Here is a 7,570-nt window from a genome sequence, read left to right as displayed (position 1 = left end):
CCTCTAGTGACACTTCAATCTGTGACAGTTCCTCATATTTGTCACCTACAAAAGCCAGCTCAGGTTTGGGAATCTCCCTAACATCCTCAGCCGTGAAGACTGAAGCAAAAAATCCATTTAGTTTCTCCGCAATGTCTTTATCATCTTTAAGCGCTCTTTTTGTATTTTGATCATCAAGGGGCCCCACTGGTTGTTTAGAAGGCTTCCTTGGTAGGTCAGGCCTTTGCAATCACACCTCAACTGCGGGGGACAGAGCCCTCTACAACCGCGCTGGGGCACCGAAGCCAGCCCTGACTGCAGGGGCAGAATGTTCCCTGCCCAGCTCCCTGCAGCACCGCGCCCGTAGCACTGCACTGGGGCCAGCATGTTCCCTGTCGAGTCCCCTGCCCGGCTCTCTGCAGCAGGAGAAAGAGGAAGTAGTTGATTCAAACACAGAGCTGTGTGAAATGGAAGACAGGGTGGGGAGGAGGCGGGATCCAGGGCAGGAGGGGGACAGATAGGAGGAGAGAGGGACATGGAGCCTTACAGTTCTTGGTAATAGCAACACATTAGTTACAAAAATTTTCATTAGTAATAACAAATTTATAGCAAGTATTTATTGCAAATCAAGTTGGTGTTAGCTCCGCCTAGCCTGCTTGGTGGCCTATTAAGGACCATCAGCTACAACTGACCCATGGAGAGCAGGCAGATACGCTTTGTAACTCAGCAAAGTGCAGGGACTTGCCCATGTGACTCCAGAGTCCATTTTGCTGTAATTTTCCACAGTAAGAACAAAGAGGTTCTTACACCTGGAAAAGCCTATATAAGGCTAATGCCTCATCTCCATCTTGTCTTCAATCCTGCTTCTTACCTCTGGAGGGACTTTGCTACAAACTGAAGCTCTGAACAAAGGATTGAATGACCCATCCCAGCTGTGGATGTTCCAGAGACTTGATTTGAACCTGCAGTTTATTTCATCGCTGCTACAAGCTTGAACCAAGAACTTTCCCATTACTGCATGTAATTGATTCCATTTAACCGATTCTAGCTCTCATCTAGATCTTTTTCCTTTTATGAATAAACCTTTAGATTTTAGATTCTAAAGGATTGGCAACAGCATGATTTGTGGGTAAGATCTGATGTCTTTATTAACCTGGGGCTGGGGCTTGATTCTTTGGGATCGAGAGAACCGTTTTCTTTTATTGGGGTGTTGGTTTTCATAACCATTCATCTCCAGGATGAGTGGCACTGATGGTGATACTGGGAGACTGGAGTGTCTAAGGGAATTGCTTGTGTGACTTGTGGTTAGCCAGTGGGGTGAGACCAAAGTCTTCTTTGTCTGGCTGGTTTGGTTTGCCTTAGAGGTGGAAAAACCCCAGCCTTGGGCTGTAACTGCCCTGTGTTAAGCAATTTGTCCTGAATTGGCACTCTCAGTTGGGTCCCGCCAGAACCAGCATCGTTACAGTTCCTCATAGACTTTAAGGCCAGGCGGGACCATTGGGATCATCTAGTCTGAGCTCCTTGACCTTGCAGGCCAAAGAACCTCACCCATCCCCTCCTGTAATAGACCCATAACCTTCCCGGGCCTTTATGGCTTGGGGCAAACCAAGCAGTACTTGGTGTTGTTATAAATTGATCCCATCAGGTTCCTTGGGCTAGATACCTTAATAATTCCCAGGCTTGAGAAGCTCCTTGTAGAGGTATCAGCTACAACACCTTCCCTGGGCCCTAGTGCCACCCCATCCAGCCTCTCCCTCCGCGCAGTGATGCTGGGGATGGCTAGCCAATGGGTTGCTTGTGCTTGAGGCTGCTGTCCCTTTAAGGCCGGAGAGTCCTGCTGTAACAGTACCTGCCTCTCGAAGGGGGTTAGGAGAACCTTCTCTCCAGGCACTCGATAGATGGCTCACGTTCTGCTCTCCAGACCTCGGCCTTGCTCCGTTCCTGGGCTGCAGGTACTCGAGCCCAGGAAGCTCAGCTAATATGTGGAATGCAGGTGCAGTGGACTGGGGTTTAAGTTGCAGGGCACCTCAGCTATCCAAGCCTCAGGTCTTACGATCTGTTTTCCACAGCTTGGCTGTGGCCATTCATTATACTAAAGCCTCCTTTAATTATTAGCAACTTCCTCCCCTGCTCCGACACCCCAGCCCCATGACATCTCAGCTCTTGGACGGCGTGCTGTAGAGAGGGGAAATGGGGGTCACAGTTGTTGGTGTCACTAGGCATAAATCTAGGTAACTCGGGAGGATGAAAGACCACGAGTGTCGATGAAGTCTTCTTGCTCTAGGCCTGAGTGAACCAAAGTTCTTCCATGTTGTGAACTTTAACCAGCCGAAACTGCTAACAGCCAAAAAGTAAAAATTTGTAACTGTCAGCTTTCTTAGCTCGCAGCTGCAGTACAACTCGAAACAGCAAAAAGCGGTAGTGATACAGGGGAGAAGGGGAGGGGAAGTCTGCATGCGTCTGTGTCGTAAAGGCCAGAGATAAACTTGCGAATGGGAAGGTTTCTAACAAGCTACAATTTATTGCTTAATGTATCTGCTGCAAGGGGAGGGAGGAAGGGGGAGACAGGGAGAAACAAAGGCCAGTACAGACAACTTGGAATATAAAAAGGGGAACTTGCTTTTATCAGTGCGCTTGATTTGAGATATTGCTTCTCCTAGTGCCTTTTCAAGATCTTGAATAAACTTGGTTTGCTTCTCCACCCTGGTGTGTTAATTAGTGCAACGCACACCGGGCAACGAACCCCGCTGTTGCCCCCTCGGGCCCTCTGGGCCGGCAACACACATACTCCATTTGGATGGCACTCCCCTCGGGTCTGTGGCAGATCTCGCCTTCTTTCGCTTTTTGGGTCAAGGGCCTCACTTCCTTCCTGCCCCAGCCCCTTCCTCGGGTCTTGTGTCTGCCAACTTGGAAAAGTCAAACTCCATCTTTCCATCACCCCAGGAAAGCCCTGCCCCTTATCTCCTAGGAAGTTTCTCTTCTGAGCCCTGTGCAAACCAAGTGCCCCATGGAGTCCCCTGCTTTCCATCCGCTAGTATAAACATCTCTGGGGCATTTCACCTCACTGCTGCCTCCCTTCGATGTCTAACACCAGGTCAGCTTCTGAAAACTTAGAGAGTTTGCTGTTCTCCTCCTCCATGGATTGTTGGCTTTTATTCACACATGTACCAAAACATCTGTAAGGAAGAGACTTTGGCCATGCATCTGCCAAGGAAGGATTGATTCTTGAACCAGAGGAGGTCAAGTAACAAATCCAGTGAGCTGTTCACACCATCAGTCTCATCCAAGCCCCAGGCCCTGCTTTCATCTTGGAATCCGGGGTTAAACGTCACACCCCAAGGAGAGTCTCTTATACGTCAGTCTCTGTGTCCCAGGACAACACGCCATTGTTCTCAGCCACTTTGGCCCATGCTTACCAGGCCCGCTGGATGGTAGGGAGATGGTGGAATTTGTGGGCCCTTCTGTTAGTGGGCCTGCTGGCAGGATGGGATTCAGTAGCATGGGAACCGGAGGGAGTATAAGGGCCCTTCCATCAATCAAACCCTAACCCTGCTCCTTGGCCCCTAAACCCTGCCCCTTAACCCCTTAAGCCCCGACCATCTGTCACCGGAAGTCCCACCCATGGGGGATATTACTTCCGGGGTCAAGGCGGACACATGACCGGAAGCAAAGTGTGTCATGTGACCCCTCTAAGAACTCCTCCCACTGCCCTCTACCAATCAGGATGGGTTTCGCCCCTGTAGGCCTGCCCTGAGAGGAGATTTGACCAATCAGGGGGTGTTCTGGGGCGGGGTGACCCGTCCGAAAGTGGTTCGTGTGACCTCTCTAAGAACTCCTCCCACTGCCCTGTACCAATCGCAATGGGTTTCAGCCACATAGGAGCACCCCGAGAGCAGGTTTGACCAATCGGGGGTGTTCTGGGTTGGGATGACCCACCCAGAAGAGGGTCGTGTGACACCTCTAAGAATTCCTCCCAGCGCCTCTGCCAATCAGAGTGCAGCACCATCACCTCATAAGTCCCAGCGCCGGGGCAGAAGAGGCCCTCTTTTACCCAGAACGTGTGCTCTGGAGTTCATGGAGACATGGACTCCTTCACCACCCCCGTGAGAACATCAGACTTTGTTTTAGCCCCGAGGCCTTTGGACTTGTGTGGAAAAAGTGCTACATCAGCAAGAGTTGTGACGAGGGCCCTTTGACTCAGCCATTGATGGATACACCGGAACCTGAAACCCAGACCCTCGTGAAGCACCCCGATGAGTGTGACCACCTCTCATTGTCTGCCCCTCTAGAGGGAGAAGGCGAATACAGCTCGGGGGAGTCACTTTGGCTTTATAAAGCCGCGCACAAGCGACCAGGGAGCTTTGCGAACAGGGGCTGCTAACAGGGAGTTTCGCAAGGGAGTTCTCCAGGTGAAGGAGGAGCTAATACAGCATCTGTGGGGTAAGTGACTGTCTGTAGTGTGTGTTTGTTTGTGTTTGGGGGTTACTTGCTGTGTGCTGAGCTTGTGTTTGTTTGTTTGTTTGTTTGTTTGTTTGTTTGTTTGAGGGACCGTGTGCTCTGGCTGGCAGTTGCAGGCAGGTTTGAAAGCTCGAAGCCTCTGGTAATTGGCTGAGCCTTAATCAGTGGGCGGGGCATTCACTCAGGCCAGGGCTTTATAAAGCCACGCACAAGCGACCAGGAGCTGCTAACAGGGAGTTTCGCAAGGGAGTTCTCCAGGTGAAGGAGGAGCTAATACAGCCTCTGTGGGGTAAGTGACTGTCTGTAGTGTGTGTTTGTTTGTGTTTGGGGGTTATTTGCTGTGTGCTGAGCTTGTGTTTGTTTGTTTGTTTGTTTGTTTGTTTGTTTGTTTGAGGGACCGTGTGCTCTGGCTGGCAGTTGCAGGCAGGTTTGAAAGCTCGAAGCCTCTGGTAATTGGCTGAGCCTTAATCAGTGGGCGGGGCATTCACTCAGGCCAGGGCTTTATAAAGCCACGAACAAGCGACCAGGAGCTGCTAACAGGGAGTTTCGCAAGGGAGTTCTCCAGGTGAAGGAGGAGCTAATACAGCATCTGTGGGGTAAGTGACTGTCTGTAGTGTGTGTTTGTTTGTGTTTGGGGGTTATTTGCTGTGTGCTGAGCTTGTGTTTGTTTGTTTGTTTGTTTGTTTGTTTTTTTGAGGGACCGTGTGCTCTGGCTGGCAGTTGGAGGCAGGTTTGAAAGCTCGAAGCCTCTGGTAATTGGCTGAGCCTTAATCAGTGGGCGGGGCATTCACTCAGGCCAGGGCTTTATAAAGCCGCGCACAAGCGACTAGGGGCTGCTAATAGGGAGTTTCGCAAGGGAGTTCTCCAGGTGAAGGAGGAGCTAATACAGCATCTGTGGGGTAAGTGACTGTCTGTAGTGTGTGTTTGTTTGTGTTTGGGGGTTACTTGCTGTGTGCTGAGCTTGTGTTTGTCAGTCTGTTTGTTTGTTTGTTTGTTTGTTTGTTTGTTTGTTTGAGGGACCGTGTGCTCTGGCTGGCAACTCGGGGGAGTCACTGGAGGACAAGATGAACAGAAAAGATGTCACTCAGGTAAATGAATGAATAAGAAGTGATGGTTGATGATGGGTTGTAATGGGTTAGGAACCGTGGGGTTGCGTAAACCAAAGTGGAACCAGACTGCTGGCACTAAACATTAAAGAGGTTGTAGAGCAGTTTTTAAACTAGGAGATGGGGGAAAGCCGACTGCTGCAGAGGAGCGTGTGGATCGGACACAGACTTCTCTTAGGGGAGAGTCGGATGATAGAGAATCTCCAGGTTATAGTCAGGAGCAGAGGAATGAGAAGTATAATGTAAGGGCCGGATCAGATGATAAACAGTCACATAAAAAAGAATCTGGCACATCAGAAAAAGGCAGGCTAAAAAACAGGGACAAGTTTTTAAAGTGCTTGTACACAAATGCCAGAAGTCTAAATAATAAGATGGGTGAACTAGAGTGCCTTGTGATAAAGGAGGATATAGATATAATAGGCATCACAGAAACCTGGTGGACTGAGAGCAATCAGTGGGACACAATCATTCCGGAGTACAAAATATATCGGAAGGACAGGACAGGCCATGCAGGGGGAGGAGTGGCACTATATGTTAAAGAAAGTGTAGATTCAAATGAAGTAAAAATCTTAAGCGAATCCACAGGTTCCATAGAGTCTCTATGGATAGAAATTTCATGCTCTAGTAAAAATATAACAGTAGGGATCTATTATCGACCACCTGACCAGGACAGTAATAGTGATGATGAAATGCTAAGGGAAATTAGAGAGGCTATCAAAATTAAGAACCCAATAATAGTGGGGGATTTCAATTATCCCCATATTGACTGGGAACATTTCACTTCAGGACGAAATGCAGAGATAAAATTTCTCGATACTTTAAATGACTGCTTCATGGAGCAGCTGGTACGGGAACCCACAAGGGGAGAGGCGACTCTAGATTTAATCCTGAGTGGAGCGCAGGAGCTGGTCCAAGAGGTAACTATAGCAGGACCGCTTGGAAATAGTGACCATAATACAATAGCATTCAACATCCCTGTGGTGGGAAGAACATCTCAACTGCCCAACACTGTGGCCTTTAATTTCAAAGGGGAACTATACAAAATGAGGGGTTAGTTAGACAAAAGTTAAAAGGTACAATGACTAAAGTGAAATCCCTGCAAGTTGCGTGGGCCCTTTTTAAAGACACCATAATAGAGGCCCAACTTCAATGTATACCCCAAATTAAGAAAAACAGTAAAAGAACTAAAAAAGAGTCACCTTGGCTTAACAACCATGTAAAAGAAGCAGTGAGAGATAAAAAGACTTCCTTTAAAAAGTGGAAGTCAAATCCTAGTGAGGCAAATAGAAAGGAGCACAAACACTGCCAACTTAAGTGCAAGAGTGTAATAAGAAAAGCCAAAGAGGAGTTTGAATAACGGCTAGCCAAAGACTCCAGCTCTGGCTGGCAGTTGGAGGCAGGTTTGAAAGCTCGAAGCCTCTGGTAATTGGCTGAGCCTTAATCAGTGGGCGGGGCATTCACTCAGGCCAGGGCTTTATAAACAAACATGTGGACAAGGGGGATCCGGTGGACATAGTGTACTTAGATTTCCAGAAAGCCTTTGACAAGGTCCCTCACCATAGGCTCTTACGTAAATTAAGCTGTCATGGGATAAAAGGAAAGGTCCTTTCATGGATTGAGAACTGGTTAAAGGACAGGGAACAAAGGGTAGGAATTAATGGTAAATTCTCAGAATGGAGAGGGGTAACTAGTGGTGTTCCCCAAGGGTCAGTCCTGGGACCAATCCTATTCAATTTATTCATAAATGATCTGGAGAAAGGGGTAAACAGTGAGGTGGCAAAGTTTGAGATGATACTAAACTACTCAAGATAGTTAAGACCAAAGCAGATTGTGAAGAACTTCAAAAAGATCTCACAAAACTAAGTGATTGGGCAACAAAATGGCAAATGAAATTTAATGTGGATAAATGTAAAGTAATGCACATTGGAAAAAATAACCCCAACTATACATACAACATGATGAGGGCTAATTTAGCTACAACGAGTCAGGAAAAAGATCTTGGAGTTATCGTGGATAGTTCTCTGAAG

The sequence above is a fragment of the Mauremys reevesii genome, linkage group 3 (assembly GCF_016161935.1).
Source record: "Mauremys reevesii isolate NIE-2019 linkage group 3, ASM1616193v1, whole genome shotgun sequence".
In the NCBI taxonomy this organism is placed as follows: Eukaryota; Metazoa; Chordata; order Testudines; family Geoemydidae; genus Mauremys; species Mauremys reevesii.
The sequence above is the reverse complement of the archived record's forward strand: the minus strand, read 5'-3'. Positions refer to the sequence as shown.